Here is a 12,229-nt window from a genome sequence, read left to right on the forward strand (position 1 = left end):
TGAGGAAAAGATTATGATTATTAGAAAGCAAATTACGGACTCCTCTTTAAACCTGCGTATTCCTCCAAACCTCAGTTGTCCTGAGTCTGCACAACTCTGCCAGGACCTAGGATCAAGAGAGACGCTCAAGTGTTTTAGTACTATATCTCTTGACACAATGATGAAAATAATCATGGCCTCTAAACCTTCAAGCTGCATACTGGACCCTATTCCAACTAAACTACTGAAAGAGCTGCTTCCTGTGCTTGGCCCTCCTAGGTTGAACATAATAAACGGCTCTCTATCCACTGGATGTGTACCAAACTCACTAAAAGTGGCAGTAATAAAGCCTCTCTTGAAAAAGCCAAACCTTGACCCAGAAAATATGAAAAACTATCGGCCTATATCGAATCTTCCATTCCTCTCAAAAATTTTAGAGAAGGCTGTTGCGCAGCAACTCACTGCCTTCCTGAAGACAAACAATGTATACGAAATGCTTCAGTCTGGTTTTAGACCCCATCATAGCACTGAGACGGCACTTGTGAAGGTGGTAAATGACATTTTAATGGCATCGGACCGAGGCTCTGCATCTGTCCTCGTGCTCCTAGACCTTAGTGCTGCTTTTGATACCATCGATCACCACATTCTTTTGGAGAGATTGGAAACCCAAATTGGTCTACACGGACATGTTCTGGCCTGGTTTAGATCTTCTCTGTCGGAAAGATATCAGTTTGTCTCTGTGAATGGTTTGTCCTCTGACAAATCAACTGTAAATTTCGGTGTTCCTCAAGGTTCCGTTTTAGGACCACTATTGTTTTCACTATACATTTTACCTCTTGGGGATGTTATTCGAAAACATAATGTTAACTTTCACTGCTATGCGGATGACACACAGCTGTACATTTCAATGAAGCATGGTGAAGCCCCAAAATTGCCCTCGCTAGAAGCATGTGTTTCAGACATAAGGAAGTGGATGGCTGGAAATTTTCTACTATTAAACTCGGACAAAACAGAGATGCTTGTTCTAGGTCCCAAGAAACAGAGATCTTCTGTTGAATCTGACAATTAATCTTAATGGTTGTACAGTCGTCTCAAATAAAAATGTGAAGGACCTCGGTGTTACTCTGGACCCTGATCTCTCTTTTGAAGAACATATCAAGACCATTTCGAGGACAGCTTTTTTCCAGCTACGTAATATTGCAAAAATCAGAAACTTTCTGTCCAAAAATGATGCAGAAAAATTAATCCATGCTTTTGTCACTTCTAGGTTAGACTACTGCAATGCTCTACTTTCCGGCTACCCAGATAAAGCACTAAATAAACTTCAGTTAGTGCTAAATACGGCTGCTAGAATCCTGACTAGAACCAAAAAACTTGATCATATTACTCCAGTGCTAGCCTCTCTACACTGGCTTCCTGTCAAAGCAAGGGCTAATTTCAAGGTTTTACTGCTAACCTACAAAGCATTACATGGGCTTGCTCCTACCTATCTCTCTGATTTGGTCCTGCCGTACATACCTACACATACACTACGGTCACAAGACGCAGGCCTCCTAATTGTCCCTATTTCTAAGCAAACAGCTGGAGGCAGGGCTTTCTCCTATAGAGCTCCATTTTTATGGAACGGTCTGCCTACCCATGTCAGAGACGCAAACTCGGTCTCAACCTTTAAGTCTTTACTGAAGACTCATCTCTTCAGTGGGTTATATGATTGAGTGTAGTCTGGCCCAGGAGTGGGAGGGTGAACGGAAATGCTCTGGAGCAACGAACCGCCCTTGCTGTCTCTGCCTGGCCGGTTCCCCTCTTTCCACTGGGATTCTCTGCCTCTAACCCTATTACAGGGGCTGAGTCACTGGCTTACTGGGGCTCTCTCATGCCGTCCCTGCAGGGGGTGCGTCACCTGAGTGGGTTGATTCACTGTTATGGTCATCCTGTCTGGGTTGGCGCCCCCCTTGGGTTGTGCCGTGGCGGAGATCTTTGTGGGCTATACTCAGCCTTGTCTCAGGATGGTAAGTTGGTGGTTGAAGATATCCCTCTAGTGGTGTGGGGGCTGTGCTTTGGCAAAGTGGGTGGGGTTATATCCTTCCTGTTTGGCCCTGTCCGGCGGTGTCCTCGGATGGGGCCACAGTGTCTCCTAACCCCTCCTGTCTCAGCCTCCAGTATTTATTTTGCAGTAGTTTGTGTCGGGGGGCTAGGGTCAGTTTGTTATATCTGGAGTACTTCCCCTGTCCTATTCGGGGTCCTGTGTGAATCTAAGTGTGCGTTCTCTAATTCTCTCCTTCTTTCTTTCTCTCTCTCGGAGGACCTGAGCCCTAGGACCATGCCCCAGGACTACCTGACATGATGACTCCTTGCTGTCCCCAGTCCACCTGGCCATGCTGCTGCTCCAGTTTCAACTGTTCTGCCTTACTATTATTCGATCATGCTGGTCATTTATGAACATTTGAACATCTTGGCCATGTTCTGTTATAATCTCCACCTGGCACAGCCAGAAGAGGACTGGCCACCCCACATAGCCTGGTTCCTCTCTAGGTTTCTTCCTAGGTTTTGGCCTTTCTAGGGAGTTTTTCCTAGCCACCGTGCTTCTACACCTGCATTGCTTGCTGTTTGGGGTTTTAGGCTGGGTTTCTGTACAGCACTTTGAGATATCAGCTGATGTACGAAGGGCTATATAAATAAAATTTGATTTGATTTGTAACTACCAATTAGATAGATACCACGAAATTGGTGAAGAAAAAGGGCAAAAAAAATCAAAAACTGGTCACATAATAAGTTGCCAGTACTCTGTATGCAATAATACTGTTTAACATGACTTTTGAATGACTACCTCTTCTCTGCTGTACCCCACAAAAATAATTATCTGTAAGATCCTTCAGTTGAGCAGTGAATTTCAACCACAAAGACCAGGTAGGTTTTCCAATGCCTTGCAAAGAAGCAGACATTGAATATCCCTTTGAACATGGTGGTTATTATTACACTTTGGATGGTGTATCAATACACCCAGTCACTGCAAAGATACAGGTGTCCTTCCTAACTCAGTTGCCGTAGAGGGGGTACACCAAATAAAAATGTGATTTTTTAAATGAAACATTTAAAAAAATATATAATGTTATTCACATTTTCAAAAACATTTATATTTTCCAACGGGGCAATACATTTGGGTGAGGTTTTTACTTGTCTGAGTAGCCTCGTTCCACTGCCAAAAATACAATAAACCATCTAGTGTACAGCGAAATAACAACACAATGTCAAATACAGGTAGCCTAACATCCAATCACATTAACCGTTACTCTCTCGCGGGAATTCCACTAACAGCTCATGTTGGTATCTGTACTGATGGCGCAAAAGCCATTATGGGGAGATATAGTGGAGTGGTAACGCGCGTGCAAGCAGTTGCTCGCGACACCACTTGGGTACATTGTAGCATCCACTGAGAGGCTCTTGTGTAGGTGTTTCCAACGTGTGTAGGAAACACCTTTCAACTGACAACCGAATTTAGCCTCTTGTGTTTTTAGTTTATCTCATATGATTATTTGGGAAGTATCATTGTCTGCATTCTGGAACACCACTTGTTAATTAATCATCTCCTCTGTTCACACCATCTTGTTCCCCCCTTGATGTAACAGCTCGACAACCGCTCTGACGTGTGAGGAGGTACTGTAATTGAAACGATTCATACTGATGCTCAGAGGTCACTCTCATCTGGACATCCCTTCAATATTTATTAACCTGTGTCTTTCCAATAGTCCTTGAAGTCCTCTAATAGCCCTTGAAGTCTACTTGACAACTCTTGTTTAAGCTCCTCTTACTTTAATGAGGGGAACCTACATTTTTCTGGCAGAACTACCATGCGGCCTCTTGTCAATGGCAATTACAGCTCTGGAACCCTGCTTGTCCTACTTGCTCTGTCTTTGGGAGTGGCTTGGGAATCCTGTGATCAGAGACTCCATCTTCTGTGTTTTAATTGGGAGTTTGAAAGTCCTGTCTAGAGATGCAGGCCTCTGTGAGTCAGTAACTCTGTAGTAACAGATGCCACCTCACCATAGGTGTTGATTAATTACATGGAAAAGCTCTCTGACCCTGCATACAGCTTTGTCGTTTTACAACAAGGAACCAAAGTAGGCCTACAAAGGAACTTGCAGTATACAGTTTGCTGTCTCCATTTAATCTATCGACAAAAAAAGCCCAATTTAATAATTGAATCTATTTTGACGTGGGCTTACCTCTCACTGATGCTCTAATGTTGATTTGTATGGAGCCTAATTGATTCATTAAGCTGTTTGTATGTGACGCTAAATTCACTGAGATCAATCAGAGGCGTGGTAAACCTTCTATTCTTCATTTTCATAATAAGAGATGGAGAGAGATACTAACTACTACATTGTGTGCCCTGAGCACAAGGGAAAGGTTATTTAGAGACATGCCTTCTCTGATGTCTGAAAAATGTCATGCAAAAATAGATTTTCCTTGATACTGCTAGAATGTATTATGTATATATTTGGGGAAAAGCCTCCTATTAGAGGACAACAGGGTGCTATAATCATTTGTATTCTTTTTTATGTTAACGGAATAGCTGAATACATGTTGTAAAGTATTTAATTGGGAAAGACTCTGGCTATTAGGCAGTGTTGGGCCAAGTATTAGAGAGGAGTACAAAGAGATGTGGTGGCTGCAAAGCCTTGGTGATATTAACTATAATTGTGTGAACTTCTATGATCAGTAGCCTAGGCTAGGATGTCATACTTTGAGAGTGAGACCACATGAATTAGGCCATTAAATTAATTATATTAGTGCCAGAGAAGGATTAACACACAGCATTTAAGGTTTAAGATATGAAGTAGATATTACTGCGGCCTTCTCAATCATTATCATGAAATTGTGGGGAAACAAATAGATGACATACTATTCGCTAGTTACATTAGCCAAAATACTCAATGAGCCTCTTCACTGTGGGTCAACGGTTTGTTGATATGAGAGAACTTGTGAATAAATGTTGGAAATAATACAAATAGAATCTCCAGTTACTAAACAATGCTTTGTTAATGGATTTAGAACCATCTGGCTGTGCTCAACTTATGAGAGGACCACAGTGGAAATAAGCCTGCAGGCTTTATTATGCATCCCAGATCATTTGATGTAGGCCTATTCACTGTTGGGCTGGAACAGACTTCTATGTACATTTAATGATCAAATTGTCACGTTCTGACCTTAGTTCCTTTTTTATGTATTTGTGTTAGGTTGGTCAGGGCGTGAGTTGGGGTGGGTAGTCTATGTTCTTTTTTCTAGGTTGTTATATTTCTATGTGTTTGGCCTAGTATGGTTCTCAATCAGAGGCAGGTGTCGTTCGTTGTCTCTGACTGAGAATCATACTTAGGTAGCCTGTTTTCCCCACTCTTGTTTGTGGGTGGTTATTTTCTGTTTAGTGTATGTCACCTTACAGAACTGTTTTGTTTCTTCCATTTCACCCTGTTATTTTGTTTTTGTGCGTTCAGTCAATAAATTATGACAGACACTTACCACGCTGCATATTGGTCCGATCCTTCTTACTCTTCCTTGGACGAAGAAGAGATTCGTTACAGTAACACCTACCAACCAAGGACCAAGCAGTGTGGTATCGAGCAGCAGCGTCCTCTGGACTCATGGACATGGCAGGAGATTTTAAACGGTAAGGAACCCTGGGCACAGGCTGGGGAATATCGCCGCCCCAAGGAAGAACTGGAGGCAGCGAGAGCTGAGCGGCGCCGATATGAGGAGGTAGCACGGCAGCGCAACAGGCACAATAGGCAGCACCAAACATTTTTGGGAGGGGGCACACGGGGAGTCTGGCGGAGTCTGGTTGGAGACCTGAGCCCACTCCTCGTGCTTACCGGAGGAAGCGCAGTACTGGTCAGGCACCGTGTTATGTGGTCAGGTGCACGGTGTCGCCAGTATGCTCTCATAGCCCAGTGCGCTATAGGCCAGCCCCCCGCAAATGCCATGCGAGTGTGGGCATCCAGCCAGGGCGTGTTGTGCCGGCTCAGTGTGTCTGGTCTCCGGTACGCCGTTTCGGCCCAGGGTATCCTGCTCTGGCTCTGCGTGCTGTGTCTCCGGGGCGCTGGGAGGGTGCAGTGTGTCCTATGCCTGCGCTCCACCCGAGTTGGGCAAATGGGGGCATTGAGCCTAAGGGAGAGGTGCGAGTGGTATGCACCAGATCTCCAGTGCTCACCCACAGCCCGGTTCAACCTGTGCCTGCAGTCTGGAGGGTCCGGGCTAAAGTGGTCATCCAGCCTGGAGGAGTGATGCCAAGGTTGCCAGGTTCATCCGTCTGTCCTGAGCTGCCAGAGCCGCCCGTCTGTCCTGAGCTGCCAGAGCCGCCCGTCTGTCCTGAGCTGCCAGAGCCGCCCGTCTGTCCTGAGCTGCCAGAGCCGCCCGTCAGTCAGGAGCTGCCAGAGCCGCCCGTCAGTCAGGAGCTGCCAGAGCCGCCCGTCACTCCGGCGCTGCCGGAGTCGCCCCTCACTACGGCACTGCCGGAGTCTCCCGCCCATCCGACGCTGCCGGAGTCTACCATCTATTTGGGGCCCGCTGCAAGCGTACCCAGTCCGAGGTTAGCGGCGAGAGTCGCCGCTCCAAAGGTGCCTCTTAAGTGGGCAAAGACTATGGTGGAGTGGGGTCCACGTCCCGCACCAGAGCCGCCACCGCGGACAGACGCCCACCCAGACCCTCCCCTATAGGTTCAGGTTTTGCGGGCCGAGTCCTCACCTTTGGGGGGGGGGGGGGGTACTGTCACGTTCTGACCTTAGTTCCTTTTTTATGTCTTTGTGTTAGGTTGGTCAGGGCATGAGATGTGGTGGGTAGTCTGTTTTTTTCTAGGTTGTTATATTTCTATGTGTTTGGCCTAGTATGGTTCTCAATCAGACGCAGGTGTTGTTCGTTGTCTCTGATTGAGAATCATACTTAGGTAGCCTGTTTTCCCCATTTTGGTTGAGGGTGTTTACTTTCTGTTTAGTGTCTGTTCACCTGGCAGAACTGTTTCGTTTTCTCTTCGTTATTATTTTGTGTAGAGTTCAGTTTGTTCAATTAAAACATGATGAACACTTACCACGCTGCATTTTGGTCCTCCTCTCCTTCCACCAACGAGAAGCGTTACACAAATAAAAATATAAAAACATGGGGTAACCAACAGTGGTCCAATTGGAAAGCCAGTAGGATGCTAGTTGTATTTAAAACAACAATCTGTAAGAAAAAAATACAAAATATAACTATTGTAAAATAGAATGTGTTCGTAAAATGTATACAGTATGTAAAAGCTGGAAAGAGAAGCCTAAGTGTTGTTGTTCATTCGTTTACACAATTATGGGAGGGGTGGTAGGTTTAGCCCGGACCCTCCAGAGTCCAACTAGCATACCTGGCCTTGTCTCAGAATGGTAAGTTGGTGGTTGAAGATATCCCTCTAGTGGTGTGGGGGCTGTGCTTTGGCAAAGTGGGTGGGGTTATATCCTTCCTGTTTGGCCCTGTCCGGGGGTGTCCTCGGATGGGGCCACAGTGTCTCCTGACCCCTCCTGTCTCAGCCTCCAGTATTTATTTTGCAGTAGTTTGTGTCGGGGGGCTAGGGTCAGTTTGTTATATCTGGAGTACTTCTCCTGTCCTATCCGGTGTCCTGTGTGAATTTAAGTATGCTCTCTCTAATTCTCCTTTTCTCTCTTTCTTTCTCTCTCGGAGGACCTGAGCCCTAGGACCATGCCTCAGGACTACCTGATATGATGACTCCTTGCTGTCCCCAGTCCACCTGGCCGTGCTGCTGCTCCAGTTTCAACTCTTCTGCCTGTGATTATTATTATTTGACCATGCTGGTCATTTATAAACATTTGAACATCTTGGCCATGTTCTGTTATAATCTCCACCCGGCACAGCCAGAAGAGGACTGGCCACCCCACATAGCCTGGTTCCTCTCTAGGTTTCTTCCTAGGTTTTGGCCTTTCTAGGGAGTTTTTCCTAGCCACCGTGCTTCTACACCTGATTTGCTTGCTGTTTGGGGTTTTAGGCTGGGTTTCTGTACAGCACTTTGAGATATCAGCTGATGTACGAAGGGCTATATAAATAAATCTGATTTGTTTAGTGGAAAATAATATTGGAAAAATATATATACACTACCGTTAAAAGGTTTGGTGTCACTTACAAATGTCCATGTTTTTGAAAGAAAAGCACTTTTTGGGGGGGATTAAAATAACTTCAAATTGATCAGAAATACAGTGTAGACATTGTTAATGCTGTAAATGACTATTGGAGCTGGAAACAGCTGATTTTTTAAATGGAATATCTACATAGGCGTACAGAGGCCCATTATCAGTAACCATAACGCCAGTTTTCAGCTGTGTCCAATGGCACATTGTGTTAGCTAATCCAAGTTTATCATTTAGAAAGGCTAATTGATCATTAGAAAACCCTTTTGCAATTATGTTAGCACAGCTGAAAATTGTTGTTCTGATTAAGGAAGCAATAAAACTGGCCTTATTTAGACTAGTTGAATATCTGCATTTGTGGGTTTGATTACAGGCTCAAAATGTCCAGAAACAAAGAACTTTCTTCTGAAACTCGACACTATATTCTTGCTCTGAGAAATTAAGGCTATTCCATGCGAGAAATTGTTAAGAAACTGAAAATCTCATACAATGCTGTGTACTACTCCCTGCACAGAACAGAGCAAACTGGCACTAACTAGAATATAAATAGTTGGAGGCCCCGGTGCAAAACTGAGCAAGAAGACAAGTACATTAGAGTGTCTAGTTTGAGAAACAGGCGTCGCACAAGTCCTCAACTGGCAGCTTCATTAAATAATACCCACAAAACACCAGTCTCAACGTCAACAGTGAAGAGGCGACTCCGGGATGCTGGCCTCCTAGGCAGAGTTGCAAAGAAAAAGCCTTATCTCAGAATGGCCAATAAAAAGAAAATATAAAGATGGGCAAAAGAACACAGACAATGGACAGAGGAAGATTGGAAAAAAGTGTTATGGACAGACAAAACTAAGTTTGAGGTGTTTGGATCACAAAGAAGAACATTCGTGAGACACAGAAAAAATGAAAAGATGCTGGAGGAGTGCTTGACACCATCTGTCAAGCGTGGTGGAGGCAATGTGATGATCTGGGGGTGCTTTGATGCTGGCAAAGTGGGAGATTTGTAAAGGGTAAAAGGGATCCTGTAGAAGGAAGACTACCACTCCATTTTGCAACGCCATACCCTGTGGACGGCACTTAATTGGAGCCAATTTCATCCTACAACAGGACAACGACCCAAAGCACAGCTCCAAACTATGCAATAACCATTTAGGGAAGAAGCAGTCAGCTTGTATTCTGTCTATATTGGGGTGGCCTGCAAAGTCACCGGATCTCAACCCTATTGAGCTGTTGTTTGAGCAGCTTGACCGTATGGTAAGTAACAAGTGCCCATCAAGCCAATCCAAATTGTGGGAGGTGCTTCAGGAAGCATGGGGTGAAATCTCTTCAGATTACCTCAACAAATTGACAACTAGAATGCCAAAGGTCGGCAAGGCTGTAATTTCTGCAAATGGAGGATTCTTTGAGGAAAGCAAAGTTTGAAGGACACTATTTTCTCAATTAAAAATCATTAATTATAACCTTGTCTTGTCTTGATTATATTTGCTATTCATTTGGCAACTCATTTCATGTAAGTTTTCATGGAAAACAAGGACATTTCTAAGTGACCCCAAACTTTTGAACAGTAGAATATATACATACACACATACATACATACAGTTGAAGTCGGAAGTTTACATACACTTAGGTTGGCGTCATTAAAACTCGTTTTTCAACCACTCCACAAATGTCTTGTTAACAAACTGTAATTTTGCCACCATCCCAACCGTGAAGCACGATGGTGGCAGCATCATGTTGTGGGGGTGCTTTGCTGCAGGAGGGACTGGTGTACTTCACAAAATAGATGGCATCATGAGGCAGGAAAATTAGGTGGATATTTTGAAGCAACATCTCAAGACATCAGTCAGGAAGTTAAAGATTGGTTGTAAATGAGTCTTCCAATTGGACAATGACCCCAAGAATACTTCCAAAGTTGTGGCAAAATGACTTAAGGACAACAAAGTCAAGGTATTGGAGTGGCCACAAATCCCTGACCTCAATCCTATAGAAATTTGTGGGCAGAACTGAAAAAGCGTGTGCGAGTGAGGAGGCCTACAAACCTGACTCAGTTAAACCAGCTCTGTCAGGAGGAATGGGCCAAAATTCACCCAACTTATTGTGGGAAGCTTGTGGAATGCTACCCGAAACATTTGACTCAAGTTAAACAATTTAATGGCAATGCTACCAAATACTAATTGAATGTATGTAAACTTCTGACCCACTGGGAATGTGATGAAAGAAATAAAAGCTTTAATAAATCCTTCTCTCTACTATTATTCTGATATTTCACATTCTTAAAATAAAGTGGTGATCCTAACTGACCTAAAACAGGGAATTTTTACTAGGATTAAATGTCAGGGTTTGTTAAAAACTGAATTTAAATGTATTTGGCTAAAGTGTATGTAAACTTTCAATTTCAACTCTACATACATTACATACATGTTTTTAAGTTGTTTGTGTGTGTACGTATGTATATAAATATGTGTGTTTATATACACAGTACCAGTCAAAAATGTGGACACATCTACTCATTCCAGGGTCTTTCTTTATTTTTTACTATATTCTACATTGTAGAATAATAGGGAAGACATCAAAACTATGAAATAACACATATGGAATCATGTCGTAACCAAAAAAAATCACAACATATTTTATATTTGAGATTCTTCAAATAGTCAACCTTTGCCTTGATGACAGCTTTGCACACTCTTGACATTCTCTTCGTGAGGCCGTCTTCATGAGGTCGTCACCTGGAATGCATTTCAATTAACAGGTGTGCCTTAAAAGTTCATTTGTGGAATTTCTTTCTTTCTTAATGCGTTGAGCCTATCAGTTGTGTTGTGACAAGGTAGGGGGTTATAAGATAGCCCTATTTGGTAAAAGACCAAGTCCATATTATGGAAAGAACAGCTCAAATAAGCAACGAGAAACAACAGTCCATCATTACTTTAAGACATGAAGGTCAGTCAATCCGGAAAGTTGCAAAAACCATCAAGGGATGTGATGAAACTGGCTCTCATGAGGACCACCACAGCAATGGAAGACCCAGAGTTACCTCTGCTGCAGAGGATAAGTTCATCAGAGTTAACTGGCTCTCATGAGGACCACCACAGGAATGGAAGACCCAGAGTTACCTCTGCTGCAGAGGATAAGTTCATTGGAGTTACCAGCCTCAGACATTGCAGCCCAATTAAATGTTTCACAGAGTTCAAGTAACAGACACATCTCAACATCAACTGTTCAGAGGAGACTGTGTGAATCAGGCATTCATGGTCAAATTGCTGCAAAGAAACCACTACTAAAGGCACCAATAAGAAGAGACTTGCTTCGGCCAAGAAACACGAGCAGTACACATTAGACCGGTGGAAATTTGTCCTTTGGTCTGGAGTCCAAATTGGAGATTTTTGGTTCCAACCGCCTGTGTCTTTCTGAGACGCGGTGTGCGTAAACAGATGATCTCCGCATTTGTATTTCCCACCGTAAAGCATGGAGCAGGAGGTGTTATGGTGTGGGGGTGCTTTGTTGGTGACACTGTCTGTGATTTATTTAGAATTCAAGGCACACTTAACCAGCATGGCAACCACAGAATTCTGCAGCGATACACCATCCCATCTGGTTTGGGCTTAGTGGGACAATAATTAGTTTTTCAACAGGACAATGACCCAACCCCTGTTTTTGCTTTCTCACTATAGGGTATTGTGTGTAGATTGATGAGGAGAAAAAAAACGAATATAATTAATTTTAGAATAAGGCTGTAACATAACAAAATGTGGAAAAAGTCAAGGGTTCTGAATACTTTCCAAAGGCACTGTATTTACCAAAAATATATGGAAGCTTCCATCAATCTGCAATATAAAAGCTGATCTACCCCCTAAATATATATATATACATATATACAGCTCTGGAAAAAATTAAGAAACCACTGAAAAATGATCCGTTTCTCTGGTTGTACTATTTATAGGTATGTGTTTGTGTAAAATTAACATTTTTTTAAATTCTATAAACTACTGACAACATTTCTCCCAAATTCCAAATAAAAATATTGTAATTTAGAGCATTTATTTGCAGAAAAATAACAACAACAAAAAAGACATTGAATAATGCAAAGAAAATAAGTT

The sequence above is a fragment of the Oncorhynchus gorbuscha genome, linkage group LG07, assembly GCF_021184085.1.
Source record: "Oncorhynchus gorbuscha isolate QuinsamMale2020 ecotype Even-year linkage group LG07, OgorEven_v1.0, whole genome shotgun sequence".
In the NCBI taxonomy this organism is placed as follows: domain Eukaryota; kingdom Metazoa; phylum Chordata; class Actinopteri; order Salmoniformes; family Salmonidae; genus Oncorhynchus; species Oncorhynchus gorbuscha.